We start from the raw sequence: 12,979 nt of genomic DNA on the forward strand, positions 1-12,979 counted from the left end.
CATGAAGAATGGTGCTCAGCGTTCTAGAAGGGGAAATCAGGTGAATTTGCCTGAAGACTGGCGCTCAGGGCCCTTGGAAGGGCGCCCGGGCAGTGATGCGGTTCAGAGTGGCATTCAACAAGTGTCATGGACCGTTCGGCCTCACACTTTGTTAACCGTTCGGCCTCCATTTGTTAACCATTCGACCTATCTTCTACCACACCATTCACCCTCACACTTTTCTAACCGTTCGGCTATTGTGTGTTGTCTCATGCCATTCGTCCTAGTTTCCACCACCTTACCGTTCGATCTTTATTACACTGTTCAGTCTGTCTTCTTACGCGGTTCAATTTGTATTCTCTTCTTTGAAATCATTCCAATTTCCTACAAAAATCAATGGAATTTAGTGATAAAATCATTAAGTATATCCTCTACACACTTATTCACTAAACTAAACTAAAAACATGAGTACAAGCAAGCTTCTAAGTGCAAAAAGGGTTGATTTAATATCAATTTTGAATTACAGATAACGGTATTTTCAACCGTTATCATGATCACACCCCAAACTTATGAAGAATAACATCATTTCTTCTTCACTTGCGTTTATTAGACATCTTGGATTCCCATAACACTTGCTCCCATCTTTCGCTCAACTACACTTGATGCACCACCATCGCTTTCCTTCCCTACCAAGAAACCACTTCATATAAACTTCAAACCTGAGCCCTTTGATCGACTCCACAAACGCCACATCACTTAGAATTCTTCATGTACTCATCACTACCAACTTAACTTAAAACCTTCTTCAAGAATTACCCTCTTCAACTCAGAATCTTCAGAAACATAAACCCTGCCTTTAAACCTCTGAACCTCAGAATACTCTTAACTCGTAACACCAACCCTCTGACCTTATCTGAACTTACAAACTTACTGCCTTTTGTAACCCAGCATCCAACATCTACTTCTGTCTTGAACAAACTTAGTCGATCACTAAACATGACCACAAAACCACATCCGATGAAAACTAACTTTACCACAACATGCAACTTCATATCTTTGAACATCTCAACCAACCCAAAATCTCTGATTATTCTCGATAACCTCTTTAGCAACTTATACTGTAACCACCTTTTTTTTTCTCCATTCTAAGACCTTTCTTCTCCTTTCCTCATTCACCATGCTCTCAATTCTTTAACTTTACCTTTTCCTACCAAACTAACATTCTGATGTACTCCTTCCTTCAACACTTGAAATCTTTCATCTCAACCTATGGTCAAACCTTTCTTCTATACGAACCACTAATCTTGAAACATCATTCTAAACTTGACTCTACAATAACCATTTGTTGATAAGACCTAACCATCTCCTTCTAATTATATTACTTAACTCCAATCCCTTACAATACTTCAATTCTTCTTCAAAAACCCCATGTTTTCTCAACTTAGAAATTCTGCATTCTACGAAACTTTCCCTCAAATCTGCTTTATGTCTTACACAACTATTTTTCGAACTCTTCTTGTTCTACTTCCTTTTTAGATATTAATTCCCCTTGGTCCACTTCAGAATTCCTATTTCTTTCTTAACTCAAGCTTCAAACCTTTCACCACTTTCTTCTACAGATCTCAAACATCGCTAATATACCAAACCGTGTGTCCTTCTCAACCATTGTTACACTAGTGTGTACTAACACCTTTCTTTCTATCTCACTATTGATACCACTGATATACAAAACCAAGCTAATTCTTAAACCTTGCTAAAATAATGCTTACCCAAAGCTCCTCTTATTCTAGCCTTTGAACTCAACTCTTTTTGTGAAACGTACGATACCTTATCTCCTGACTTTGTTCTTGAAAACTTCTTCACACAAAAACATTACTTCTAAACTCCAACATCTTCACCCATCCTTTGAAACCTAAAAACTGGTCTTCTAACTCCTTATCTTCGATGAAAGAATTTGTCTCAAAGGCTCTAACCAATTCTAATGAAAGTATATAGGTCAAGTTGTACTGAATCTACATTCCTCTACCACTATAGAGCACAATACACTACCACAAAGGCAAGAACAAGACAAAGATTACTAAAGACAACAACACTGAAATCATAACTCTATCTTTTCCTAAACCTTTAGAATTAAGAAAGGAAAAATTATCTCTTGTAAAAGTCATGAGTGTGCACCCTCATTACTCCTATCAAGACGTTTTCTGTTCTAAAAAATTTCAGTTAGATACACAATTTTACTATTTAGACTTAGAGGAAATGGTAAACCATACCATTTAGACTCAACTCATCACAAGGAAGACACGAAAAACTCACAACTCACAGGTCATCCTAAGGACAAACTTCTCTGATACCATCAATGTAACATCCTATTTTAGTAGAATAAAACTACCAAAATAAAACATTACATAGATGATAAATTACCAGAACTACAGACTACCGATGAAGAAAATCTTGCACTTGGAGAAACAACTCTATCTATGTTGTTGCTTCATTCTCAACCTCACACTGAACGACTGAAAAGGAGTCCTCCCTAAGCTCACACTATTTTAGGGTGACCATTGCAAAAGATAAAACACACAAACAACAAAGGCAAAAGCAAGGGTAAGCTAGTGATACAAAACATTTTCATAATACATCAAAACATATTAAACATTTTACTTAATGATACACATCTTACACAAAATCGACCAAAAAATTTATGCATGACAACCACCCTTTGGCTTGACTATCCAGATTACTATGAATATCGAGCTATGACAGTTCATGCACTTGTTGTGGTGAAACAATTGGCCCATCCCAAGCTACCACACAAGGTTAGTCTGTTATCACTCGCCTTAGGCCAAGGTAAAGCCCCTAGACTAGGACCTCATGCCATTCTCACGACATGCCTCACCCTTCTCTACTTGAGAATGAGTTACCATTAGAATGTTAGGATGAACTCCAATACTAAGCTTCCCATATTCATACTTACAATAATTAAAACCACCACTAAGAAGCTCCTCCTTGGAACTCTCTTCCACACCTTTGAAACTATTGATATTAATTCACATTCACATAGTACACCAATACTTGAGACTATTGGTCATGCATTAAAGAAATAAAAAAACAATTACAAGTTATCAAAAATCACCCAATAACACAATTTACTCATGGCATAATGATATTCATATTTAGGTAAGGGAAACAACTATGAAACCCTCACCAACAGCTTCAGAAGGGTCCTAAACCCCAAAACGACCTAAAGAATGTCAAAAACCAATAACCGAAACCCTAAAATTTGAGATCCCAAAAGCTGAAAAAACCAAAATCTGATGAGTTGCGCCCAACGCCCCAAAGGGGCACCCCTGTGCCAGACCCTTGGAATAAGGGCGCTCAGGGGGCGCCCAAGCAAATTCTTCTCGCAAAAACACCCAAGGGCCCCTTGGAGGGCGCCCAACGCTGCACCAGGTTCTAAAATTCACCTATTTTCATTTTGGTGACCCTTTATACAAGTTTAAATGATTCCTAAACACTCTTAGGCGTTGAGAAACATCTAAAAACATACCTCTTGCTTGAATTGACCACTCCAAACCCAAATTGACCAATGAAAACTCAAATTCGCTCTTATGAGCTACCTAAACTCAAATCTACACTTTCTAACCTCTATATCAGTTTCCTAAATTCATAACCAAGTCCAAATACACTTTCTAGTACACCCAAATACCTCAGTTTCATCACAGCCCTCCTACTTTCAATTTTCAACACTTAAAACCTCCAAAATGGACTAGAAACCCATCCTATGAAGCAATTAACACTTCCATGACAAATTTTTCTGATATGAACCTCTAGACAAGTCATAAACGGTCTAAAAATATGCTTCAAACTCTCCAAAACAGTTTACACCACTTATTTCAAAATCTCACTACTCAAAACTCCCTTTTTAGACCAAAAACACTTGAAAGTTTCAACCATGAACCCCCCTTTTTTCTACATATCAATTTTCAATCCTTTAACACTTTTAACAAGTCCCAATTAACCACAAAACACTGGTACACCAATTACCTTCTCACTCTCATACCTATTTTTCAAATTCAGTCATCAATACCGTACTTTTTAGACTTAAAACTTTAGAATTTAACCCTTTCACCTCACCACTACATTGAATTCAGTTTCCAACACTAAAACATCATTATCACACTGAATCATGATATTATCAAGCATCACAATAACACCATACCAAATATACACAACATCATACTATTAAATATGATCCATGAGACATACATAACATACATAATCATACCAATTTCTCAAAATCCTCTATAACTTATAAAGATACCCCAAATTTATAACATAAACAAAATTTAAGACAAGGTCTAGCTTCCATTACCTTAAAATCTTCTCCTTGACGATAACACCTAAGGTCACGAGACACGAGAAGAAACCCTCTTTGAAACCCTAAACCCCAAATCACCACAAAACAGAAAGAGGAAAGAAACTCAAAATTCGAACCCTAAAACGATTGTGAAGAACGTCGTGTCAGAGTTACCAGAAACTCACTGTGAAGAAGTCGCAACTCCGTTGCCGCGAAGAGAACGCTGGCGCCGCTGCACCCCCGAACAGAAACCGTCTTTCTACGAGGAGGAATGACTTTCCTCCAATTGCTCCTTTTTCTCACACTAGGGTTTTGAAAAGAAAGAAAGAAGGAAAATGGAGAGTGGTGAGGGAAGGAGAAGAGAAAGAAAGGGAAAGTGAAAGAAGAATAAAAGAGAAGAGAAAAGAAGCATGGAGAGAAAGGGGTAAGGAAGAAGAAAGAGAAAGGGAAAAATGGGTTCTTACAATTTTAACTATTAGAACTTATAATTTATCTTTTGGCATTTTTCGTATTTTTGAGTGAACAAAAGATTTTGTCTCACATTCCATGAAACTCACGAGCACTCAATGTTATATTCTCATTCATGGCTTTTCTTTAGAGTATTGACAAGTAAAAGTGATTTTCTCAATAACATGTGGAATTGACACACTTTTATCTTTACCATGAATAATTCTAGAGATTTCTTTGCACTTGTATTAGTTTATGTTTATTTGTTATCTAATTAGCCTACTCAAATTTTGGGGGAAATGTTAGGATTTACATTTATTTGTTTATAGGGAGAATGTGAAATTTTCTCTATCTTTTTCAAACTTTAAACTGATTGGTCATGATCTATCTAATTATAGATGATTACAGTAGAATGTTAATGTTATTTTTAGTGGGGAGAAAAAAATTGTCACAAAATTACAACAACATTATCATCCTAAGGTGTTTGGTGCATAGGATATGACTAGGGGTTATCTAGCTCAGCTTGCGTTAGAGTGTATGGTGGAGCCTATAGTTGCATATGTGATGGAACTTGTGGTTTAGCCTATTATGGTGCAATTTGTTGTAGTACTACTTGGTGCTCAATCATAACTTGAGCCAGTAGTGGTTAATCATGATAATATTTGTGTTGTAAATAGATATTCTTTTGATAAGAATCTACATATTTCTACTGGAGTGTGTTAGTAAAGTTTGATTCCTTGACTAATATGTCTTCTTTGTAAAATGTCACTCTCATTTTCAATAGTTTATAGGATTTACAACAATTGGATTCATGTCATAGTAATTATGACGTAATTTCTAATTCTTTGATGTGTAAGGAAGCTCGTTTTGCGAAAGAATTAAAATTAGCTTGTAAATAAACTAATATGCTTCAGGAGAGAAAAAATTATAATATTGAAGATGATGATAAGTTTGTTCAAACTACAAAGAAACCTCATAATAGTAAACGAAAGAAAGTTATTACTAAATCCTTCAAAGCAAGAACTTCTAAACAACACTAATGAGTTTTAAATGTCTTTTTTGGTTTCCTTTTTCCAAGTATATAAAGTTTAAAGTATTAAATGAATTTTGGCAAGGAAATCATGAGTTTACTATTATCCATCCATGTTTTAATTTAATTTTTTGTTGAGTTTTTTGCTTTTACTAATATGTATTTTTTCACAAGTTTGGTGTATTTACTCATATTTTTATTTTTTAAATAAAATCTTCATGTAATAATGGACATGAATTACACATAATATACTTAAAGCAAACTTTTGCATATTTTGATTAATGTACACACTGTTAAGGGGATACAATGATAAAAGAAGATAGATTTGAGATGAAACTCTCAGTTACTTGTGATTCCATAAAATTTAAAGGATAATCTTCCATCTTAAATACCCACATTATAACCACTTACAACCATACATGAGCGTAAAATACTTCACTTGTTCAATAATAATAACTAAAATAGAGATCAACAACAAATTCATAAAATAAAACACACCAAATAAGTAAAATAACAAAATAGGAAAAAATAATATACCAAATTTCAAAATTTGGGAGAATCCTTCACTGGATTTTGGAAATACAAGAGAATAGGTAACCTAATTTTGAAATTCGGAAAGTATCTAAACTGAAGTTCAAAATTCAATACACTTCTAAACCAAATTTTGAAATATGGTACAATCTTAGACCAGATTTCAACATAGGGTATGCCCAAATTTCGCGACAATCCTATATCGAATTTCGAAATAAAATGCATTCCTAAATCAGATTTTGGAATTTGATGTACTCCTAAACCAAATTTTAAAATTTGGTAAGTTCGAAATTTAAGACACTCCTAAATCGAATTTCAAAATTTGGTACAATTCTAAACCAAATTTTAAAATCTAGTATATTAAAATCTAGTATATGCTCCTAAACTAGATTTCAAAATTTAGTATGTTCAAAATCCAAAATCTAAAAAACTCAAACTTAATTTTGAAATCCTTTAAAATCTAGAACCAAATTTCGAAAATCTAAAATCAAATTTTGAAAATCTAAGAAAATTGAAAATCACATTTCCAAATCTCGAAAACTTTGAACTAGATTTTCAGAGCTTTTATGGAGAAGAAATCCGTAAGAAGAGAAGAAAGAAGAAACGAAGTAGATCGTCAAAATGACTTGGAATGTTGAGTAAATATAACATGGTGAGTAAATAATAATTATTTCTTACCTTATTAATCATATATATATATATATATATATATATATATATAAAATTTATACGATTATAAGGAACATTACAGTAAAATTTAGGAGTGTAGGAAGTAAAACGAAAAACGCGAGGTACAAGACAAAAGCCCTTTGAAAAAGGAATTTATATGGCATAGTCACTTTATTTTTTAAGGGTGTTGCTCCCTCCACCTCCACAGCCTTCTCCCTCCACCTCTCCAATTATCTTTAATTCCAATTATATCCTTAAAGTTAAAATTTTTTACTTTTATTATTTTAATATTTTAATATTTAAATATAAACTAATATAAATATACATTATTAAAATACATTAAAAAGATATTCAAAAATAATAAATCAAAATATTAAAATATCTAATAAAATAATAACAGAAACATAAAATTAAAACAAAGTTTAAACGGATGTCAACATCCGTTTAAGGCGAAACGGATGTCGACATCCGTTTTGCCTTAAACGGATGTTGACATCCGTTGAAGGATGTCATCCGTTTAGGCTTCGTTTTCATTTTACGTTTTAGGGTTAAAGGATTATTGGAAAGATTATTGAAGGATTATTGGAAGGGTTTAGGGTTTAGGGTTTAGGGTTTAGGATTATTGGAAGGATTATGACTACGTACCTGGAGAGGAACCACGACAAGCACACTATACCACAAATGCACTGCACCACGTACTGCACCGAAAACAAGAGGAAGATTGCTTGATAATTCTTTTCACGATCACTGAGCTTTGTAGAAAAATATTTTACTCATACAAGGAACTACGTAGGTTATCAGTGAAATATGTTATAAATGAGTAAAATTAAAAAACAATAATTCTAAAAATAAAATTTTACTGAGAGGCAAAATAGTAAAGGAGAGGTGGAGGGAAAAGGCTGTGGTGGTGGAGGGAGCAACACCCATTTTTTAAATATATCCAGAGTTTTAATTTGGGCCCAGTGCCAAAGTCTCTTCGGCATGGGCAATTTTTTATAGAAATCTAAAAATCTGAATTCATTTTAACAAAATAAAATTTGTCTTATATACTTTAGTGCCAAAGTCTCTTTGGTATAGGCAGTTTTCTTTTTTTATAGAAATTTAAAAATCTGAATTCCTTTTAACAAAATAAAATTAGTCTTATATACTTTAAAACAAAATATTTGATATGTCAATAGTTATTTGATATTTGATTTTTTTTGAAAATTAATTAAAAAATAATTTTATGTGCTTCTTCTTCGAATATGTGTATATTCGTTCACGTCATCTAATATTTCAAAATAAAAATATGAGTACCACTACAAAAATAATTATTTTAGGAGAGTTTTTTTTTTTTACTGTTTTAGAAACTCCAAATACGTTTCGACTATGCTTAAAAACCCAGGTAGTGTTTTTTTTTAAAAAAAACTTTCTGGCGGGTTATTAATAAAACCGTCCCTAAAATATATATCTTTTAGAATAATTTTTCGGCGGTCCTTAATATTATTATTCAGCCCGCACCTTCATTTCTAATTCCCTAGATCTAAACCTAATTCCCTCCCTCCCTCCCTTTGCCTTCATCAAAATCTTTCCCTCTGCGTTCGTGGATCTCTCCGCTGCCTTCATCAAATTTCCCCCCAAACCCCTTCCTCACATCATAATCTTTCCCCTGCTTCGTGTTCGTTTTTGCTTTGTGTCTTCTCTTGCTTAGGCTGAGCGTCGCGGTTCAGGCGACAAGGTCGAGGCGGCGAGGTCGAGGCGGCGAGGTTGAGGCGGTGAGGATTCTACTGAAGTGATTTTTATCACTTCCATTTTCAACTCCTCAATCTCAAATCCTCTCTGGCATGTTCATTTTATCTCTTCAATCTTCATCTAATATCTTCAATCACATTATTCTGTGTGTTCTTTTCCTCTTGCACATTCCTAATACTTCCTAGTATTATTCATCTCTATATATGTCTTCATTTTTCAGTTTAACCTAATCTTCATCGTTTCTAAAGAGCATCTCCTTCAGGTTCGTGATTTCTATGTTTATGCTCTTTTATTTTTGCAATTCGTATTATATCAAAAACATTTTCGCAAAGATATTAGCTAATGTGCAGCGTCAACTCACCATCTCGTGTGAAGAACAGTCGATTCACATGAGTTTCTTACATTTCATCACAGGATGAGTTCCTTTTACTTTCACGAAGACTCATTTCCGTAACCACACCACGAGTTTCCGACTTGTGATCAATATTCTGTTATTTTTTTTGAAAAATAATTGGAAATACATTCTAACTTGTCTGGTTTTTTGAAACTTCTTACACTTCATAGTTATATTTCTTTTTTCTTTTCATTTTTTATCTCATGTTTTTGTGTTCCTCAGTTTAGTACTGGAAACTGTTGTTTACCTGATGTCTTAAGGTGAGTTTTGTGTGAAATTAGATTAGGATAAGCAGTGGTTGTCTTGTTCTAATGTTAAGAGAAATTATAAATGGCCAAGGGGGATGATTTTAATTCAGTGGCAGAATAGTTTTAAATTTGTTTTTTCTTTTGAACTTGGTTCTATTAGGTTTGATACGTTGTCTACATTGTATTCTTTTTATATGATAAGTAGTGCATGTCGTATCCTAATTTTAATAGAAATTAAAACGTTTTTGAATACTCTCCAGTATATGGATGTGGGGTGATTTTGGTACAGTTGCAGAATTGGTTTAACTTTGTTTTTTCTTTTAAATTTGGTTCTGGTCGGTTTGATATGTTATTTACAATTGTGTACATTGTATTTGTGTATGTTATATTGTTTATTTGTCTATTATGCCTTTTGAAACTAAATTTTAGTTCATGATTCATGTTACTATTCAGATACTTTGAAGGACTTCAAAAGTGTATTGGACTTTATATAGAAGATGGACAATACTTGCCTAATCAAATATACCAGTTAGATTTCTTGTACAAAAACAATACAAGTGGTCTTCTGTTGTTAAGGTAATGCTTTGTATTGTTATTGTAGTTATTTTTACCTATTATTTAACATCTGCCTCATGTATTACAGTTATCACTTAACTAATATTTCTGTCATGTTATCAGTATGAAATATATGTATGTGTCTTTGTATCACAATGAGTTGTATATATTCATTACATTATCCTTTCTCTGAAAATAGGTTAACCATTCAAATATTGTTGCATTGATATTTAATTTATTATGGGATGGAATTTTCAATTTTTCTTGCTTTATATTGAGAAAACTTGGATTTAGTATCTAATAGTATAATAAGTGTGTGAGCATAGTGTTTGTTTTTTTTTTCTCTTGTATAACAATTTATGAAGATATACGCGGATCAAGGAATCCTTGCTTTGGTCCTCCACTTGTATATTTCTTAGCGACATGAGTGTTATTATTGGAGTGTGGTTTATTTAATGAAAAACTTTCCTTTTTATCTTTTTATTTGCTAGAGAATACCGCTAGATTTTCTACAAGGTGACAAATTTCAAGAATCAGCAGACAATTATATTAGGCCTCTCTTAACCAAGGTTTACAAAATTCCTTTTCATATTGTATTATGTCTAGCTTAGTTGTCTAATAGTTGATTGGGATTTCTTTTGGTGTTGTTTCTAGGGCGTTCCCTCTCTGTTCTATGATCTATCATCTTTATACAATCACCCATGGAAGGTTAGTCTTGTCACATATATTCACACTATTGGGCGTTTGAGATTTCGTATGCTTATTTTTTTGTGCCCTTTATTTATGCGGCTGAATGTCACATATATTCACTTGAATTCAATATATAGGAATAGGACAAAAAGAATAAGAATATGTAAGCAATGGTACAGATAAATGTCTGAAACTATTTCAAGTCACTAAACCAAATGCTGAAACCTGTCCCATACATCTGGGACTGTTTAGAGTGACATAGACACTTGATGTAAGTTTCAATTTGTCTCACTTTTCTCTATTCTAACTTAATCACTTGATGTAAGTTTTCATTTCTGTTGAGATTGTTGATAGGGGAAACACTAGTTTAGCTAAACCTACAATCTTAGAGCTTATGATTTTTGATGATGACAACACATAATTAATAACACATGTGTTTATGTGTTACATGTTCATTACTTTCATGATTATGATTATATGAGAACATGTTTGTGTTGTGTTGTGAGAATTTTTTGAAGAGAAAGTTTTTCAAAACTATGTTTTTAATTGTTACAAAGTCGACAATGTGCGCAAGCCATTTGACTAAGTTTGTTATGTTTTGCAATTCTGTTAATGCTTGTCTTAAAGTGTCTAACGACTATATTTTTAAATATGTTTGACCAAGCATTAATTGTGAAACAACTGCATTAATTGCATAATCAATTAATTGCTATGACTTATACTAACTATTATAACTGTCATGACTGTATTTAACTTCATTAGTGGCAAAGTCGACTGAAGAGCGTCAGAATTGTGAAAAACTATATACTGACGCAAATTTAAATTCTGTAAGAAGTTTTGATAATCTAATGAATTGTGTGATAATTTTCAGATTAGTGCCGTCTTATAGATTTGGAAAAGCTCCAAGAACTCTTAAAGAAGACCACGGTGTTCACCTTTGGAGATAGCTTAAAGAGCAAGGATTGTGTGCTTTTACTGTTTGATCAAATCTGTACTGAAGGTGTCTGTTTTGGTGATCAGGAATTCAATCTTGTGAAGATTGATGTTGTTTCCCTGTAGTGACTACAGGAAGAGGATGTGTTGCGTTTTGGACTTTGAGGGGTTTCTCAAAGGGTTGAAGACGGTAGGAGATGGGATATCTTGTTGCTGGTCTTTGTGTGTTGTATGCTTATATTTTGATTAGAGGGTTAGATAGATGTTTTATATTTTTGACGTAGAGGTCTCTATTAAAGCCTTGTTGTAAAAACCTTGACCATTATAGTGCATTTGCTTCCTGGTGAGGAATGACACTAGAAGTAGGCTTGGCTGAACGAGTATAAAAAGTAGTGTTTGATTTTTCTATCCCTATACTTTTACTTAATTGACTCTATGTTGCGTTTAATCAACTTTATTTCCTCTACACTTAAAAATATTTTTCTTTGTGTTTCAAGGAAGTTTTTAAAGTCATCTACTTTGCGAAAAAGATTTAAAGAAAACATTGTTTTTGTATTTCACCAATTCACCTCGCTCTTGGTGTTGAAAATTAAGCCATTCTATTTTAACAATTTCTTTCCTCTCCCTTCTCTTCCCCTTCTTACAAAGGTTTTATTCATTAGTGTTTTACTCAAAAAATAAATTAACTAATGTTTACTTAGTTTGGGTCCTTGCCCATCTAAAGTATTTGGAGTCCATGCTCGTTCTCATAGTGGATCATCTCCAGCTTCTGCTTCTAATGTTGAATTACAAACTTAGGTTAATGAATATTTTATTAATTACTTGATTTGTTCTTTTTATGATGAACTTCTTAGATATCATTTTTCTTACATTTTAAATAATTTCATATGTTACAGGTATCTTCTTTGACAACACAAGTCAATGAAATGAAGACACTGATATCATTATTGTTGAAAAATTATCCGAGTCAATTGCCTTCACAACTTGCTACATTTCAACCATTATGGGTAATAATTGCTAAATTTATTTGTATGATATTTTTTAAATATATAACCGACTAACTATTATGTTATATTGTAGGTATCAGATCAAGGAAGTGTGCCAAACGATGGATGTAACGGAGAAGAAGAACCTTAGACATCTTTGTATTTAATTTTTAGTATTGAACATCTTTTTCTTTAATTTTTTATAGCAAAACTGTGGATGCAGAGAATTGAAAATGGTTTGATAGGCATAACATTGAATTTTGTTTGGAGTGTGCTATTCTCTGAAAACAAACTTGATCGAGAGGCTACTGAAAACCTTAGATATCTTTAAGTGTTTACTGCACTAAAGATAATGCTATATATAGTTCATAATATTTTTTCTTTGATCATTATACCTCCTAATTAATGCTGATAATAATATTTTGTCTTATT

At 33.0% G+C, this 12,979-nt stretch overlaps 1 long non-coding RNA gene across 2 annotated transcripts; it reads left to right on the top strand.

Annotated features, from left to right (window-relative positions):
- The first annotated feature begins 8,544 nt into the window (after nucleotides 1-8,544).
- On the top strand, nucleotides 8,545-11,969 carry LOC148199492 (uncharacterized). Of its 2 annotated transcripts, none has more exons than XR_015786324.1 (6): nucleotides 8,545-8,831; nucleotides 8,962-9,003; nucleotides 9,837-9,959; nucleotides 10,430-10,507; nucleotides 10,593-10,646; nucleotides 11,500-11,969. It is a non-coding gene; the product is annotated as an uncharacterized LOC148199492 (long non-coding RNA). The 2 variants fall into 2 exon arrangements; XR_015786325.1 differs by having other exon boundaries at nucleotides 8,545-8,764.
- Nucleotides 11,970-12,979: the final 1,010 nt, after the last annotated feature.

The sequence above is a fragment of the Vigna umbellata genome, chromosome 4, assembly GCF_029865625.1.
Source record: "Vigna umbellata cultivar VRB3 chromosome 4, Vumbellata_1.0, whole genome shotgun sequence".
Classification (NCBI taxonomy): domain Eukaryota; kingdom Viridiplantae; phylum Streptophyta; class Magnoliopsida; order Fabales; family Fabaceae; genus Vigna; species Vigna umbellata.